Source organism: Tachypleus tridentatus, chromosome 6, assembly GCF_004210375.1.
Source record: "Tachypleus tridentatus isolate NWPU-2018 chromosome 6, ASM421037v1, whole genome shotgun sequence".
Lineage (NCBI taxonomy): Eukaryota > Metazoa > Arthropoda > Merostomata > Xiphosura > Limulidae > Tachypleus > Tachypleus tridentatus.
Window position 1 is genome coordinate 46464454 of NC_134830.1, and position 18387 is coordinate 46482840.

Sequence of the window (18387 nt, forward strand, 5' to 3'; positions counted from 1 at the left end):
TTTTATATTAATTTAATATGGCTACCTCTAGGCTTACATTTTATTGATATTTTCAAGCAGTTTTCACTGGGAATATTTTTTATGATGTTGAAAGCTCTGAAATAATAACATTTTTATGTGTTTGTTTGTTTTTGAATTTCTAGTCTAGTGTAAGACTAGAGGGAAGGCAGCTAGTCATCACCACCCATCGCCAACTCTTGGGCTACTCTTTTACCAACGAATAGTGGGATTGACCGTCATTTTATAACGCCCCCACGGCTGAAAGGACGAGCATGTTTGGTGCGATGGGGATTCGAACCCGTGACCCTCAAATTACGAGTTGAGTGCCTTAACCACCTGGCCATGCTGGGCCAACATTTTTATGAAGCTCTGGATTTGGTTGTTGTGAAGCGCAGAGCTACTCAATGGCCTATCACGAATATCAAGACCTGATTTTAAGAGTGGTAAACCAAACCTATTTACCACTGAGTCACTGGAGGTATATACTGTTTTATGAAACAAAGTAACCAAAATTACCAATCCACTGGTGGTAATTTGCGGGAGACAAAATATTTATCTAAAGTGCTATTTTTTACATGTCTCTTATTTTAAATCCAAAATTAGTAAATTAAAAGGAATATGGGTAAAAAAAACTACAACCATCACCACCACCAACAACAACAACAAAAAAAACAAACACATTTTAAATTATGTATCACCAGTTTTAGGTCTAATGCAACTTTCAAGTAGATTTTTCGAAATCCCCCATTTTCATTTATTCACTGGTATAGTGAATTATGGGCCATACTTTTTAGTTCGGAAACTATTTAAATGAATAAATAATCCACATGTAAAACTTAATTAATTGTGGTGGTGAAGTTCCCATTCACTGTGTGTGTGTGGTAATTGTACCCGTACACTAACTATATATTTATTTTTAATATATAGTACTTATAATAAATATTTTAAAGAGCGTAGTTCAATCCACATAAAAAGAAAAAAATGAGACAATTATAAGTAGAACATGTTTACTGTTAATTAATATATATTAATAAAAAACACGAACTTATGAATATACTTTTTTACAATATTTTGCTGTTGCAAAACAATAACTATTTTAATGTTCTTCATTGCATCTTGTGTTATGCCAGTAATCGTGAGAAATTATGAAATAAAATGAGAAAACAGTATGAAATTTTCCGATATTTATTTGGTAAGCATTATACATTATGCATAAATCATACTAAATCTTTTTACTCGTATAAAACAGTCAGATGATAAATACACATTATTCGCGTTTATTAATATAATTCATACAGACATATTTGAGAAAAACGCCCACAACAACCAAACAATTTCACAGTAATTTTTTTTTATGTGCTGAGTAAATTCATTCCAATAAATATAAATTAGTTAAAAACGATCTTGTCACAACAATGTAGTAAATCGATGCGTCACTAGATGGCAAGATAAAACAACACATCTTGCAGGAAACGAACCGATGCGTGCCGCAAACAGAAGACGAATATCACATAAGTACTGGTTATGAAATAAAAAATACCAGTACCTGATGTAATACTCATCTACTGGAAGCTGTCCCACCATGCTTTGGGAATGACCAAAACAAAAATACAAGCACGATAAAGCAGAGTTTAAAGTAGTTTCGATTTTATTCACTTGTGGAATGAGTTCCAAGACAGAAAAAACAAAACAAAATAAAAAGGGTTTATTGCAACAATATATTTACTTTATACAAAATACCTTAATAGTTTTTAATCTTTCAAAAATTATTGCATAACGAAGAATTAGTTAACTGCCATAAATATAAATGTATTTACTTTAAAAGAAAAACATGCAGCAGTAAAATTTGGCGCCAATAAAAAAAAGTGTCAAGTGCAAAACCAAATAAAACACAGTTTAGCAAACAACTCATTCAGCATGTCTGTAAACATGTCTACAAATTAATGTTACAAATTGGGTTTATTGCGCGAAATACTTTCAAGCATTTAAAAAGTATGGTTAATGTTCAGAAAAATGTGAAACGATTGAATTATATCATCGATTACTTTAATACAAATAGTTCATTCAATTTTAGATTTTCCTAAGAGCTCAGAGTTAATTTATGTATGTGGGTTTTCAACTGTTTTATTTTCAAAAATACTTTGATCCACAATATATTTTCTTATCTCATTATATAAATAGCAGTATTTACATTAAATTAAAGCTTTTAGAAGTTTTCTTTTCGCATGAAGAATTATACTAATTTATACAAATTATGTTTGTATGATTTCTCTTATTTTGTTAATGTTATGATTTCTGTATTATTTCTTAACACTGAAGACAAGTGTTAGGATGTTACCAACTGATGAAGATTCCTTCAGTTTAACTACCATAGTAAATATGGATCCTGTTCATTAAATCCATGTGTATAACGTTACTATCTGATGAGATTAAACTTAAATTCACAAAAATTAAATGCGTGTATTTTAATAATTTTTAATCAATAAAAGTTAACAAATGAAACTACTAAACTAGTAATAAATTTCAAAACTTACACTATTTTAAATATTTATTTAGTTTTATTTTTTTAGTTTTATTAATACAATTTGGAATTTTCGAATGTTTTCCTCGTGAATAACTTGGAATAAGAAAATATTCATAGGAGAATAAAAAAAACATTCGAAAATTTATAGGAAAAAAGAAAGAAAAATAAAATATTTCAATCCACCACCATTAATACAAGACTAGTCCTTGCTGTATGTTGATTTCAAACAGAAGTGAAGATGGTTAGATTGGTGAGAAACATGGTGCCTATCGCATCTCACTTGGTACCCCGAAATAGGCCTATCCAGAGTTACCTTATGAGATTAGACCGCCACCACTACAGATAGTTTGGAAGATGGTGCAAAAACAAAGAAGATCAGAGCTCGTGCAGAGAACCACCCATGCAAGATTTTTAAAAAATCAACTATTTCAAACCTTGAACGAAATCATCAGAAGAGCACGTTTCCTCTGTTCAAACATCTTTTCATCTACAAAACAAAAAGGAACGTAACGAATTCAGTACAACATTCAGTCTATTTTATATTTATATATAGAATTTAACGTCGGTAACCTTAGTTTATAGTAATTGCAAGTAAACTCTCGCTGTGTTTTATTACACGAGACTTCCTGTTTAAAAACTAAAATTGTTTTAGCTAAAACTTGAAACTTAAGGATAATGTTTTACGATTAGTAAAGAGACTAATAATAAAGAAGATTTTTTAAAAGATCAAAATGAACAGACGTAACCACACTATTCTAAATTATTAATATCAAGCATTGTTCTTGTAGGCATATCCTTTGGTTCACTTTTGAAATAAATTTTTGTGACTAAAACATAAGATTGATTAGAATAGAAATCTTTTGATGTTTCGTTACAACGCATTACTGGGTACAACACGTACATAACGCTGCTTAGAACTGGAACATTATCTGTTTCGAAAAACCAGAGTTATCAATTGTTCATTAGCTGGGTAGCTTATTATAGCACTAGCTGTCATGTCACACCTAAAACACACAATGATTTGAGCACTCCTAAGTAACCCACCCTTATTTATTTAGTGTTGAAAATTTTATGAACAGGCCGTTACGTGTCGCTGACGAACATACAACTGCACGTAAAAACGTTTTTCGAGTTGCAATATGTTTGTTTGTTTGAATTTCGCGCAAAGTTACACGAGTACTGTTTGCGTTAGCCTTGCTTAATTTAACAGTGTAAGACTAGAGGAAAGGCAACTAGTTATCCTCACCCACCGCCAACTCTTCTGCAAACGAATAGGGGAATTGACCGTCACACATAATGCTCCCACGGCTGAAAGAGCGAACATTTTGGTGTGACAGGGAATCTAACCCACGACCCTAAAGGTTACGAGTCGAACGCATTAACCATTTCACCATGCTGGGCCAAGTTGCAATATGTGAAATGAAGTTTGCCTGGACAAGAAGCTAAATTTTGTACATTTCTAGAATTTATTTCGTATAAGTTAATGAAAAGACAGAAAACCAATAATACGCCCATATCTCATATATATATTAGTACAAAATATACTATTTCAGTAGTATGTTAAACGTTAAATTCAAAATTTCATCAAATACAAACATGTGCATGTAGAGATAAAAGCTAACATCTTATTCGTATTTGTTTATGTGCTTTCATTATACATCAAAAAGATAAACACTTTTTGAACATAAGTGCAAATAACACGAGAAAATTTAATAAGTTATTTTTTATTAAAGCCTTTTATGTATTACTTCTCTAAAAGGGGGCCAAAGATCGTTTGGAGAGGGTTACATGATTTAACCACTCGCACTATTATAAAGTAGAGCGTTGTTTGTCAGTCAGTAGACTCTAAAATAACACCACATAAGGAATGCTACCCGTTGCAATTTCTACTGTTTTGATGTCATTAAAACGTGCGCATGTCACGAATCACGAAAATAATTATGCACCCTGTAGGCTACAACACAATGTGACATACGACCTTCAAAACTAAAAATAAAATATTTGTTACTCTTAATTTTGGTTTTATTTATTATCGAAACAAAACACTTTTAGGGCTCTGCTGCAATATTTTATTATTTATAGTAAAGTTATACAAGTGAAAACTACATGTGACTAGATTATGCTGTTTCTTACTGCTGTAGGATTAGGGTTAGTAGGGTAAGAAATAACTGCGAGTAAACGGTTAAAAAATTAATCAAAATACTTTGAATTCTGTAATTGTTAAAACAACAGACAGCTTCGTATTCCTACCAACACGCCCTCTTTCTGAGTGTGTTATAAATATACCCGATATATCTAATTATTTAAATATGTGCTCTAAACAGTGACAGAAGATTGATAAATAGTCAGGTGCTAAAGAATTTCAGGGTTAAAACTATTGCACAATCACTCTGTTATATCTGGATTTTACTGAAAAAATTACACAAGTTCCAATCTTATACTAAACAGAAGATAAACGATTCTAAGTGTTATCAGCAGAGATTATACAGAGATTATGTTAGATAACAGGTGTAGAAAATTTGGAAGGGCGCTAAATCTACCACTTGTGTCGCGCCACCAATATAAGTAATAAACTTGTCTTTGTCTCTCTGTACGAAACGTTTCTCTCAAATGTCTCGACTAAAAGACTCGTATAGTTAGAAAACCCTTTGTCCGATGAGTCCAGATTGCATATTGGTTTTTCCCATTTAGAATCACCTTACGTATTTTCTGCTTACTCAAAACATTGTAATGTAACGAGTATGTTACACGACATTACAATATTGTTTTCATTACGTAACGGCTGGCTTGATTTCAACTTTAGCGTATACATTTGCAAAGAATTTCACACAAACAACACTTTATTCGGGTGAAATTTCTTAAGAAATAACATTACACTAAATTCAATGACTATGGGCTTTATCGACTTATTTGGGTCTAAAATACGCATGTGAGTTCTTTTAAAACCACAAGTTTATCACTTTGTGAACACAAATTCAGACGTTTTTGCATAATCTAATTTTGCCTTCATTACAACTTTACATTTACTTCACAATAATGTACCTATAACTCGTTCCAAGTGCTACTATAAACACCTTTTAGCTACTTTTTTTCTTTAGTATGAGTTTTATTCTTCGTTTTTGTAAGTTTCTTAGTTTCAACTCGTAAAACCGTGTCACACTCTGAACGCTTGCTTACTAACCGTTTCATACGATCTAATATAACTATACACACCTCACACAGATTACATTTATCAGACCTGAAAGTTAAGAAGAAAGTTCATAAATTTCTATGAGTACAACATTTTAAAAGTGAAATGCTGATTTTTCTCAACGTATTCCAAAGAGTTGTACCACGTAGTTTTTCATACATGTACGCACCTTTCACACTATGTATTCGTCCCTAAATTTGAATGACAAATTAGAGGGAAGGCATTAAGTCAACAGCACCCACCGCCAGCTCTTATTTGACCGAATAGCCACTCTTCTAATGTGTCGACAGCCTCAAAGCGTTTGTTTATTTGTTTTGAATTTCGCACAAAGCTCCTAGAGAGGTATCTGTGCTAGCTGTCCCTAATTTAGCAATGTAAGGCTAGAGGGAAGGCAGATAGCCATCACCACCCATTGCCAACTCCTGCGCTACCCTTTTACCAATGAATAGTGAGATTGACCGTCACATTATAATGCCCCCATGGCTGAAAGGGCGAGCATGTTTGGTGCGACGGGGATTCAAACCCACGACCCTCAGATTACGAGTCGAACGCCTTAACCCACCTGGTCATGCCCAAAAGTGTGAAGCTTGATTTAATCAATTCTTTGTTGCAATTAGGACGCGAACGTGGGTTCACAGACCTGCACCCTGGCACACTAAACACTGGGCCACACTTGATTCAAACATTATGAAACTCTTCGAAGGTGTCTAAGAGTGAATACATAATACCAAAATATACTTTTTACAATAGTCAATGTGCTGTAAATGTAACAATAAAAAGGTATCCGAAATGAATAATACATTGAAAACAGGGTCCGGTCAACAGTTTCAAAAAATTATCGAGATTTCTACAGACACCTAACATCATTAAGGTGCATATTCTCACACACATTACTCACCTACAGAACTATTTAACAGTCTTAATAAAGGTTTGTATGAACAAAGTTATGTACGTATCTATATATTACAAACTCAGAATTAATTTCACTGTTATCTAATTAAAATCACGACAAAACAAACTTTTTTTTTACTTCTTTAACCCCTTGGTATGACCAACAGTACGTCTTCTATCCTATATCTGTCATCCTGTAACGGTAATCTAACCTATATAAATGCCAGTGTGCGTGTCACGCACGCGCACGTCACCTTGATTTCTCGAAATAGGAGGAGCAATAAAAGCCAAAATGCATTTATCCAGGTAGAATAGTTAGATTACTGTCTGTCCATTTCGATTTTAGTGACGGGGTGCAAGATGAACTGTGAAACCTTATAAGTGTAGTGAGTGTTGGTATAATAAAAATGAGTATGACATCACTTAGCCTTGATCTAAGTGCATGAAATTTATCATGAAAGATAAAACCTAAATTTAAAAAAAAACATTTTAAACCTAAATCGTTTCTTTAACCAAGAAAAGCTCTGAATTAAGAAATCAACAAATATTATTCCTGTTTTGTTATCTATAAATTTCAATTTATACCTTGAACATAAAATAACAACATTAGGAGTTACCTAAACACACTAGTTTTTCTGTATATGTTAGAAGTTGTTAATCTAACTGATTTTCACTAATAATTATTCTATGAATATTCGACAAATTAAATTTATAAAATGTTCGAAATTTTGATTGGCTCACAAAGGAATTTACCAACGTTTGGCTGCCTCGTCTGCACTTTTCTATTTCTCTGTTGGTCAAGTTTTATTTCGCAAAACTTATTTATTTCAGTTAGCTATGAAATTTGAGGTAGAGGTGGTAGTACTTGCCTTGTAATTTTTGACTGGCCTATACACTAATTGTAATAGTTCTCTTAAAACCTTATGAGCTGATATTTTTAGTAAAATAAAAATGTTTAAATCATAATTCCCTCAAGGAGCTCAGTATTTGTACTGTCAGCACGATTCCATTTACAAAATTAAATACAGTATTAAACAAACAATGTTAATATATAACATTTAAACGAGACAAACAATTTATTTAAATCTGTGTAACAACGCTACCAAAAAAATGAATAAGCGTATCCATATCAATATGGTGGTCTCCCAGTGGCTGAGCGGCAAGTCTATCAATATGGCCGCCTCCCAGTAGCTGAGTGACAAGTCTATCAATATGGCCACCTCCCAGTGGTTCTGCGGCAAGCCTATCAATATGGCCAACTCCCAGTGGTTCTGTGGCAAGTTTATCAATATGACCGCCTCCCAGTAGCTGTGCGGTAAGTCTATCAATATGGCCGCCTCCCAGTGGCTGTGCGGTAAGTCTATCAATATGGCCGCCTCCCAGTGGATGTGCGGTAAGTCTGTTGACTTGTACGCCAAAACAAGGTTTTCATACAAGTGATGAGCACAGCACAGATATTCCATCGTGTAACTTTCTACTTAACTATAAACAAACTAATATGGCCAATTATGAAACTAATTGCCACAATAAAAAAATATCGACAAGAAATTGTAAACAAAAAGCTACCCGGCATAGCCAGGTGGTTAGGGTGCATGAATCGCAATCCAATGGCTGAGCGGTTTTGAATTCCCATTCTACCAAATATGCTCGCTCTTTAAGCTGTGGAGGTAATATAATGTTACAGCCAATTCCACTATCTGTTGGTAAAAGAATTGTCCAAGAGCTGTCGATGGGTGGTAATGACCAAATGATAATCCGTGATAACGAGAAAACCCACTTGTAGAGAAAATTATATATTTAAAAACGGCCGTTTTTAAATATATAGTGATGACCAAATGCTTTCCTTCTAGTCTTTCACTGCTAAATTAGGAACGGTTAGCGCAGGTACCATTCGTGTAATTTTGCGCAAAATTAAAAAAAACAAACTATTATTCTTTTAAGGTACCAACAGCTCTGAATTGCAAAGCGTGAACAACAGAGTCCCAGATTTATAGTTCGACTCGCTAACCAGTGAGGACAGCTAGGCCATGAAACTAGAGGTATCCTTAAAATCAGGCCTGAAATAAACGTGAAAAGAATACTTCACAGATATTACCCCTTACCTCAAGATTAACATTCGTAGGGTAATGAGAAAAACAATTTTAAAGTACTGTAAAAACCAACATTTTTCATTCTTCTTTCTTCAGTTACGAAGTCATGCCGCAATTAAGTTTGACAGTGCACTGTAGAGGTGGGGTGGCGCCATCCCTAATTTCGAATCACCAACCACTAGGAGGCAACCTGTCGGCAGCAACCAATGTAAACAACAAAGGACTGCAATTTTAATAATCAAAATGAAAAAGACTGCTAATCGCTGCTTGACATTCTAACAACAGGACGGATAAATGCAATCCAAACTTAATATCAACAACCAAGTTTATTATTTCTACACCAACTATAGTAATTTAATTCAAGGAAACTACCATAATATTAAAATAACTCGAAACTGATTAGAATATTTACAATTATAGGTACCGAGTAAAAAGGTTATAAAGAGGATAGGCCTACTACTTACTGTCGATAGTATGGCTGCAGGGGAGACAAACTTAAGCCTAATTTAGTATTCATTTATAATAAAATTGCACGATCCAAATATATAGATTCAAATTGACTATTGAATTGTTTTTTAAAAATTAGAATAATTTTAATTAGACCATAAGTACACTGAAATACAAACCAAAACTCCTACAGCTTAGCTTTCAATCGTCTTCACACTTCAACACCTTCCCTTGCGATTCACATAACTATGGTAAAAATTACTTGGTAAGTTTTTCTCAAACTATTCAAAAGGCTTTGCTGATGGTTAGGAGATTTCTGTGCCATTGAATAAAATCGCACATAGAACACGCTTAACTTGCTCAATGTCAGACTTATAAGCACGAAAACCAGTGAATGTTGGCACGTTTATAGGTAGTAGGCCTAATATTCCACATACAAACTGTGACCCTTATCATACACTGTTCATATGCCTATGGCAAACAAAAATGTTAACGTCATGCCAGCAACACTTTTTCGCTTGTCTACACGTCCCCAAAGTACCTGCTTTCAATCATTAAAAACTGGAAGTTCGAATACATTTAGGATAAGCATGCATGGAGGAGAGCGTTTTATCTCTTGAAAAGTGCATAGAAACATGACTTAGCTGAGTCACTGACGTAGGGTGTATTTAAAAAACACACATACACACAAAAATAGCTAATTCATTGTTATACATACATTTACAGATGAACACTAAGCATGAGACAACTTACAAGTCATCCCTAAAGAACGTGAGCGAAGATATATTAAATTACTGTGATTTTGTCGAAAGACATCGAATATTCTTCTCTTAAACAAGTATCTAGACTTCTACCAAAAACGTGAATATTAAACAGTCGAAAATCAAAGATGAATATCTGAACTATATTTCTAGCTACAAGTAATTTTCACATATCTTTTAATATAAATCTGAGATTGCAATGCGTGATAAGATTACATGACGCGATTTCAAGTTATCGTTCATATATTATAGTTCAGTTTAAGCTTCCAACAAATATGCTACTATAGGTGCTCTCAAATTACCAATAATTTATTGCCCTGTTTATTTGCCGGATGTCACTGTGTATCAGATAAGGTTCAAACTAAATATACTAATATGAAAATAATGATGAATTGTTTCTTTGAGTTATATGAATCTCATAAATGCTTAGTTTGTCCTTGTCCAAGTTAAATGAAATGGAACGGTGTTTTATTATGAACTAGGAAGTCAACACAATTCGAATAACATCGAATTGTTTATTAGATTTTCTTTCATGATTTTCCATCCTTATAAGTTATAGAAAGTAAATAATATATAAACAGCTATTCCTACAATTATGTTCCTGACCATCGGAACAAAAGATAACTATTTTTTTTTTAATCACTGACATGTTGGAATGACCAGCCAATTATTGAGGCTACTGGTTGAACGTTGGAATGAAGTCTTTTTGAATTAGTTTATTGTTATCTAAGTTGCGAATGAATGTTTCCGTGAGAGTCTTAGAAAGATCAGAGAGATGAAAGTTTCTTTAGGGTCACATAGAGCTGGACATTAACTTGTTTTCTTTGTAGTAAGGAACTTTCTTCTACGCTTGCTAATAGTGACACCTTTTTGTTTTGTTTCGGTCAAGACACGGCCTTGAAATGGCGCGACGCAAGTCGTTTCCAACTTGGCATCAGGTACAGGTAGAGAATTGGTTGCTTTTGCATCTGTCACACATAGAAATTTACGGTACTGTTGCCTGAGAAAATTACTGATTAATTCCACAAATGAATAAAGTTTACCTTTCTGGATTCATAAAAAACACAACCTACTAAATTTTAAATGCTGTTTTGAGATTTAGATGGTTAGGCTTCCACTGAAAAATGTTACATCTTTTACGAATTTGAAAGATCAAGTTGGCAGAAAGGTAAATAATAGACTATATACTACGGGGAATCGAAATCCAGAATTTGCAACCTAAGTTCGTATACTTTCTGTCGGAGGAGAGTTTGAAAGTGAGCTATTTGTGCAATAGGCAGCGGTGGAGAAAATAGTATGACATAAACACTCTAGGTACAGCTAATACAAAAAAGTCACCTATAATTAGTTTTGTGAACTAAACTCATATTTGGTGTGTGAGTTAGTTTTTACCAGGCTGAAAGCAACTTGTAATTCACTATTTAATTTTTCTCAAACCAAAAGACATCACATTAGCTAGAAGTGAGAGCTTCATGTTACTTATTGTTCCTCATGTGGATATGGTCTTAAGGGCTTTAGTCCAAAGTTTTAAAACCAAAGTACAAGGACATAGGTTCTCCAGCTTCCAATTTTAGTTATGTCAGTGACGTAATGTAATGTGAAAATCGAAAACCTCTAAGATAAACAGTGCAGCTCTCTTTGTTCATCTCGTGCAGTCAATGTACGATGGGTTTAAGTTTTTAATATTATTGTTTGTATGTATTTAAGTGCAAAGCTAGCCAATAGACTATATGTATTGAAACACGTTATTCAGAGTTAAACTTCTTCAGTTGTACCACTGTGCTAATACCGGTTGGGGAATATAATATTATACAATTTTCAGTTTATTTATTCATTATACATGTTTATATTATGACGATTTGTGTGTGTGGGAGGGGGTGTTGTTATCATAATACATTTATTTAGGATTAACTTAAATCTCTTAAGCTTGTCGAATATTATGAGTTATTATTGGAATTACGGGCGAAAGTGTCGATAACAACGAATATACTTAACTGGTGTTTCAATGCATTCCAGTCATTATCAGCTTTTATGGTAACTGGGCACTTCTATTGATAGTCACAAATGCACTTGAAGGTCGACTTTCTGAAAATTTTATCACTCAAAGTCAATATTAGTTCTAGTTATACGAAAATGAGTATCAGTTATCATTATTACCGCGATCAAAGTTAAAAGTGTGTGACTCCAGAACATAGTTAAAATCGTAACATAAAGCAAGTCAGTATTTCTGTTCTAAGCAAGTTAAGAGGTGCAAAGATTCCGCTTCGTCTGGGAGTGTTTTATTACCTTTGCTCCAAAGTCAATAGAATGGTGGTAGGAGGAGCGCGTTTTAGCTACCATAGCAACGTGGTCTCTGGAAAGATTAAAAGTAAAATTAAATCAGTTGCGTATAGTTAATAAGGGTTTCTACGTTTTAAAATATTTTAAAATTAAATTATCTGTTGGCAGCTGCTTGCTAACGAATCGGGCTACTGAAATAAATAGAACAAAGCAAAGATGACAATATTTCTAAAGTGGTCATGTTAGCTAGGAGGGGAAGTTGCCTCCCATCGCTTAAAAAATCACTGTGAAACAAGACGTTGCATAAATAATAAAAATTATATACTTTCTCTACCCGTTTTAACAGGTGTGACTGTTTTCGTAATAACTCGTACGCATAAAGATTTGGGTAGGTGTTGCCATGGTGATACGCGCGCGCTTCCCGGAGATGGCAAACGCAACGTTTCCTCAGCGATAAGCTTACAACAATCCCCTATACTGCTTTACACCCACATTGTAGGTGTAAAACAATACGGGCTTGAGTGCTCGTACGATTCCTTGAGCCTCAAACGTCCATAACTGATCAACAACTTTACACTTCTGAGAAACTTATTTATGATCAGTTATAGTGCAAAAACATGTTCATAAAACAAGAGTTGCTAGCGATCAGATATCGAATGTTAATCATATCAAATACATTTGTGTGGAAGCTATCAGGTTAAATTTTGAAGCACATGCGGGAGGTTTAACACCATACTTTTATGAAGTATATATAAATTAGATGCCCCCGCTAGTACAGCGGTAAGTCTACAGATTTACAACGCTAAAATCAGGGGTTCAATTCCCCTCGGTGGGCTCAGCAGATAGCCCGATGTGGCTTTGCTATAAGAAAAACGCATAAATTAGATATAGCATTTCACTGATTCACTTATTGAAAACGACTATACCACTAGAGTACAATTCCACCAATTCACTGCTTAAAAAACATAGAAAAATTGGTTTATAAAAATTATACTAAAAACTGAAGATATATTAAAATTCCGTATCAACGTAAAACATTTACTTGACATCGAAATGCTCCAGAAGAAAATGGCGTGACTTAAAAACAATCACTCTTCCAAGCCTCCTGTTGCGAGGATGACCAAGTGATCCTATAGAAACTACATTTTAATTTGTTTTTCACTAATAGTGTACACTATTATAGAATAACGTAGCAAATTTAACAGTTACGAAAAATTAACAAAACTAACACTAAATATATACTCTTTGGCTCAACTTGCGTCCGTTCTTTATTGTGGTAAGCTGGGTGGCTTTGAGTGTTCTAATACCGCTGCGCTGTACATGCCGCCCAAGCTGGACAGGCCAAGGTGGAAAACGTAATCTCTCCTCGTGAATAACGGGGTTGGGCTTAGGTTAACCACCTCAACCTGCCAAACAAAGAGGGTTACAGAAACGTTGACGAGGAACTCAAGACTTGAGAGTGGAATACGAAGTACTTCAGTGTAAACAGAAGATACACAGTAGAAATATTGAAACCAGCGAGGTGGAGGAGACAGCCCAGAATTGAGTTACCTGGAGAAGAGTCAGTAATGATCTATGCTCTATATAGGGCGATTGGCTTAAATAAGTAAGTAGCAAAGATTCTTTACATATCTGAATATGATAATATGCTCATAACTCAAATATTTGAAAACTATAGCAAAGCTTTCTGTTTAACGCTTTACTCCATTTCCTTAAAAAGAGAAAAAAATTCTCACAGACTTCCCTGTAGTAGCTGTAATAGACAATGTTTCTTTGATGCTCTTTACACAAGGTGTAACACAGAACATGAGAACTTATCTAGGGAAGCGGTTCTCCAAACCTTATTTGCAAATATTCATAGCCAGTCCAATAAAATAGAAAACATTATCTAGCTTACGAAATAGAAAAGTAAAACATTATATAATTTCCCAATTCTATTTAGGTTATGTTCACACATTTTGACGACAAATCAACTGAGAATTTATGATATAGGCAAACATGCTTAGCTCTTTAAATAACTTAGCAGTAAAAATACAATAATTTCAAGTTAAAAGTAACATGCTTTATAAACAAATAGTTTCACAGAAACTCATAAAAAAATTCTTCTAATTAAGGCCCTGGAAGACTTAGTGGTTATAACGCTCTATTTTGCAATCTGCCTTTCACCGGATCTAAACCAGTTGTTGAGCAATGTTTGACCTTTTAGCTTATAATTTGATGGCTGATCCCACTATTTACTGATAATAAGAAACCAAAGAGTTGACAGTGGGATGTAACGGGTAGCTAGTTAGCAGCCTTTTCTCTGGTGTAGAATTTCTCAATTAAAGACTGTTAGTACAAATAGCCCTCTACAACATTTTTCACGAAATGTAATAAAATAAAAATTCTTCTCATTCACGGAAAAATAACCTGTAAGCGATAACAATTATTTGTGATTATAGGGATACTGTTTTCTTTCACTTGAACTTAAATCATTTAGTTGAAACTTTATTATCAAAATTCAAGTTATTTGTACATTTAGATAATTATATTGGGGTTTAGCTCCCTCACTAACTTAAGTGTTTGTACTATTTTGGACTACAGTAATTTAGACTGTTACTACTGTGTTTTAATAATAATAATAAATAAATTATTTAAAGAAATATTGAGTCAGGCCCACAGAAGTGCTTCTGATAAAGAACAGTCTATAGAGGAGTGGAAAATCACCGAATCAAGAGCCTTAGGTTAAAAGTAAAAGTCATAAAGAATTATCGATATATATATATGCATATGCACCGTACGAAGTATCTATTGAAAAAACATAGTTATTAGCTAAAATTTCACCAATACAACAAAACTGTTTGAAATGGAAACTGCTTAGGTCATAAACCATTCAATACAATTAATCTAGTTCTAATACCTCTTGAAGAAACCTCACTGCCCCATAATTCAGCTTCTACCTTCTTGAGAGAGGGTTGATTTTTGTAAATTATAAATTGAACTTGATGAAAAAAAAAAAGATCAAAATAGAGTTTTTATCGTTTTTATCGCTCTAACTAAACTCACTTTGCGACATTTTCGCTTTAGGTCTACTCCTGGTGTAAAAGAGATAGTTTGAAACTATTTCTATTTGCTATGAAGATCATTGTTGGTCGAGCATTATTGTCTTTAAACAAAATACGTTCATAATATCTCCCGTTAGGTATGCCCAATTTTTTTGCATGTTGCTATCTTGCATTCTCTTGATATTTAGTCGTCAGATCGAAGCTTTAAAAAACACACGCATTAACTCAAGAATAACTCCAAAGTAAAAGATAAACTTTTATTATCGAAGCTGGGTCTCTTACGAGCGTACTGCGCGTTTGTCGAAAGTAAAACTTGCGCTGATGTTTATCATTTATGTTTTTTTCAACCTTAGTTAGGCCCTATTCATTATTTTGTTAATTTAACGACAAATTGAAAGACTGGAGGTTGCAAAAAGGAGCAGAAGTTTCTTATTCTGAGAAATATATTTTACCAACAGGTTGCTTACTAATTCAACTATTGGGTTTTAAAGGCCTAAATATTTATATGATATTCACTTAGTTTTAAAAGCTTAAAGATTAACTTAATATTCACTTGGATTTAAAGGTATAATTATTTATTTAATGTTCACTTTGTTTTAAAGAGCTAAATATTTAGTTAATGTTCATTTTATTTTAAAGACCTAAAGATTTACTTAATGTTCATTTAGTATCAGCTATTGTGAGTTAAAATTTTATTACAACTTTGGAACAATTCACTAACTTACAGTCTTGAAACAGTACCAGAATTCTGCCAAGTGTTTCACATCTACCTTGCACGTCTACATGGGCACATGGGTAGGTGCCCGAAGTAAATGTAATACACGGGCGTGACTGTTTCATTTAAGTTTGAGGACAAAGTAACAAAGAACAACATTTTGAACAGTCGTGTATGTTACGTAACTAACTGATCTTTCTTCACTTAAATTAAAAAAAACAACTAATTTCATAATTGTACTATGCATACAATTAGAACGTACATAGTTACATTGTTATTACATTTAAATATCAACATGCGTGCACATAAATAATTAAAAAATAAATATTTTGATAGCAACTAACTTGATTTAGGTACTAGAATGATTCGTTGAAAGATCTCTACCATGTTATATCACTATACAACAGAAAACAGTGCTCCACTAACTACATTACCTTCCATACCTCCTCCCGGCAGTGACTAAACACTGATTGCCACAGACATACGTGAGTTGTTCTTGTCTTACAGGCTGCACCTCCTTTATGCTATTGTAAATTCAACCAATCAGGGTACGAAGTGCGAGTTAGTAAATATGTGCGTCACATGCAAACTGGAAGCGCAAGTGTCACACGTCGGTAAAACGATATCCAACTACACACCTGTATTAGGGTTCGCTACGTACGAGTCCTATGGTTAATAAAAAAAAGCTCGAATATCTGGCGTCTGAAGTTAAAAAGGTGGTCATTACAATGAGCGATGACTTCTGCCACACTTGGTAAAACGTCAACCGTTCTATAAATAGATGTCCTACCAGCTGTTGACTTACATGATTGTCAATACTTGCAGCGAATTTTGTTGTGCACAGAGAAACATATATACGATATTTCGCGTACAGTACCAATCCAACAGTAACTTCAAGGAAAATAATTAGTTAAATGATCAAAACTGGTCTTCTTACGAGCTAACCTAGTGTACGCAGAAAACAGGTTTTGTACATATCCACTCAAATGGTGTAGTCCACTGTTAAACATTTCTATGATTGAAAATATAATTAAAAGTAAGATAACATTTAAAGGTTCAAGAGTACAACTGTTTACACTAAGTTTAAAAAGCTTGGTAGAAAAAATTAAAACATATTGAGTAATATAAGATTCAAGTTATATTTTTAATTAAAGTAACGGGTATTAAATATTGAAAACCTTACTCTTTATTCCCTTCATTCATTTGAAAATTGCGAAGCTTGAAAATATTAATTTAGTTTAAACTTCAAAGAATCGTGCCAGTTTCGTTTGTGAAAAAACAACAAACAGCAGAAGACTAAAGATCGAATAAATTCACTGGCTATAGCACAGACAAACAGAAACAGAAGTTCTATCCCAGTTCAATATCACTTCTTGCTTCTAACGAAAACAAAGAGTATGTCATTGGAAACACAAGTTATTTTTACCATCTCAGTAACTGGTGCATAACGTAACAAACCATATTACTGATAGGATTAACATGATATAAATACTGAAATAGCAAAACGTTTTGTATAAAACACGAGAGACTATTAACAACATTGCATGTCTGTTAAGACCACTGAGGTACCAGAAAGATGTATGTGAAACACGAGAGAGTGTTAACAACACTGCATTCTGTTAAGATCACTGAAGTATCAGAAAGTTGTATATGAAACACGAGAGAGTGTTAACAACACTGCATGTCTGTTAAGACCACTGAGGTATCAGAAAGTTGTATATGAAACACGAGAGAGTGTTAACAACACTGCATGTCTGTTAAGACCACTGAAGTATCAGAAAGTTGTATATGAAACACGAGAGAGTGTTAACAACAGTACATATCTGTTAAGACCACTAAGGTATCAGAAAGTTGTATGTGAAACACAAGAGAGTGTTAACAACACTGCATGTCTGTTAAGGCCACTGAGGTATCAGAAAGTTGTATATGAAACACGAGAGAGTGTTAACAACACTGCATGTCTGTTAAGACCACTGAAGTATCAGAAAGTTGTATATGAAACACGAGAGAGTGTTAACAACATTGCATATCTGTTAAGACCACTGAAGTATCAGAAAGTTGTATATGAAACACGAGAGAATGTTAACAACAGTACATGTCTTAAACCACTGAAGTATCAGAAAATTGTATATGAAACACGAGAGAATGTTAACAACAGAACATGTCTCTTAAACCACTGAAGTATCAGAAAGTTGTATATGGAACGCGGGAGAGTGTTAACAACATTGCATGTCTGTTAAGACCACTGAAGTATCAGAAAGTTGTATATCAAACAGGAGAGAGTATTAACAACAGTACATGTCTGTTAAGACCGCTAAGGTATCAGAAAGTTGTATAGGAAACACGAGAGAGTATTAACAACAGTACATATTTGTTACGACATCTGAAGTATCAGAAAGTTGTATATGAAACACGAGAGAGTATTAACAACAGTACATGTCTGGT

General features: G+C 33.8%; 1 long non-coding RNA gene across 2 annotated transcripts; it reads right to left on the minus strand.

The window, feature by feature from the left end:
• Window positions 1-1171: 1171 nt before the first annotated feature.
• Window positions 1172-16804, minus strand: LOC143252395 (uncharacterized). 2 transcript variants are annotated; one of them, XR_013028975.1, is made up of 3 exons: window positions 16287-16787; window positions 12190-12256; window positions 1172-3011 (listed from the first exon to the last, which is right to left on the minus strand). It is a non-coding gene; the product is annotated as an uncharacterized LOC143252395 (long non-coding RNA). The 2 variants fall into 2 exon arrangements; XR_013028974.1 differs by lacking the exon at window positions 12190-12256 and having other exon boundaries at window positions 16287-16804.
• Window positions 16805-18387: the final 1583 nt, after the last annotated feature.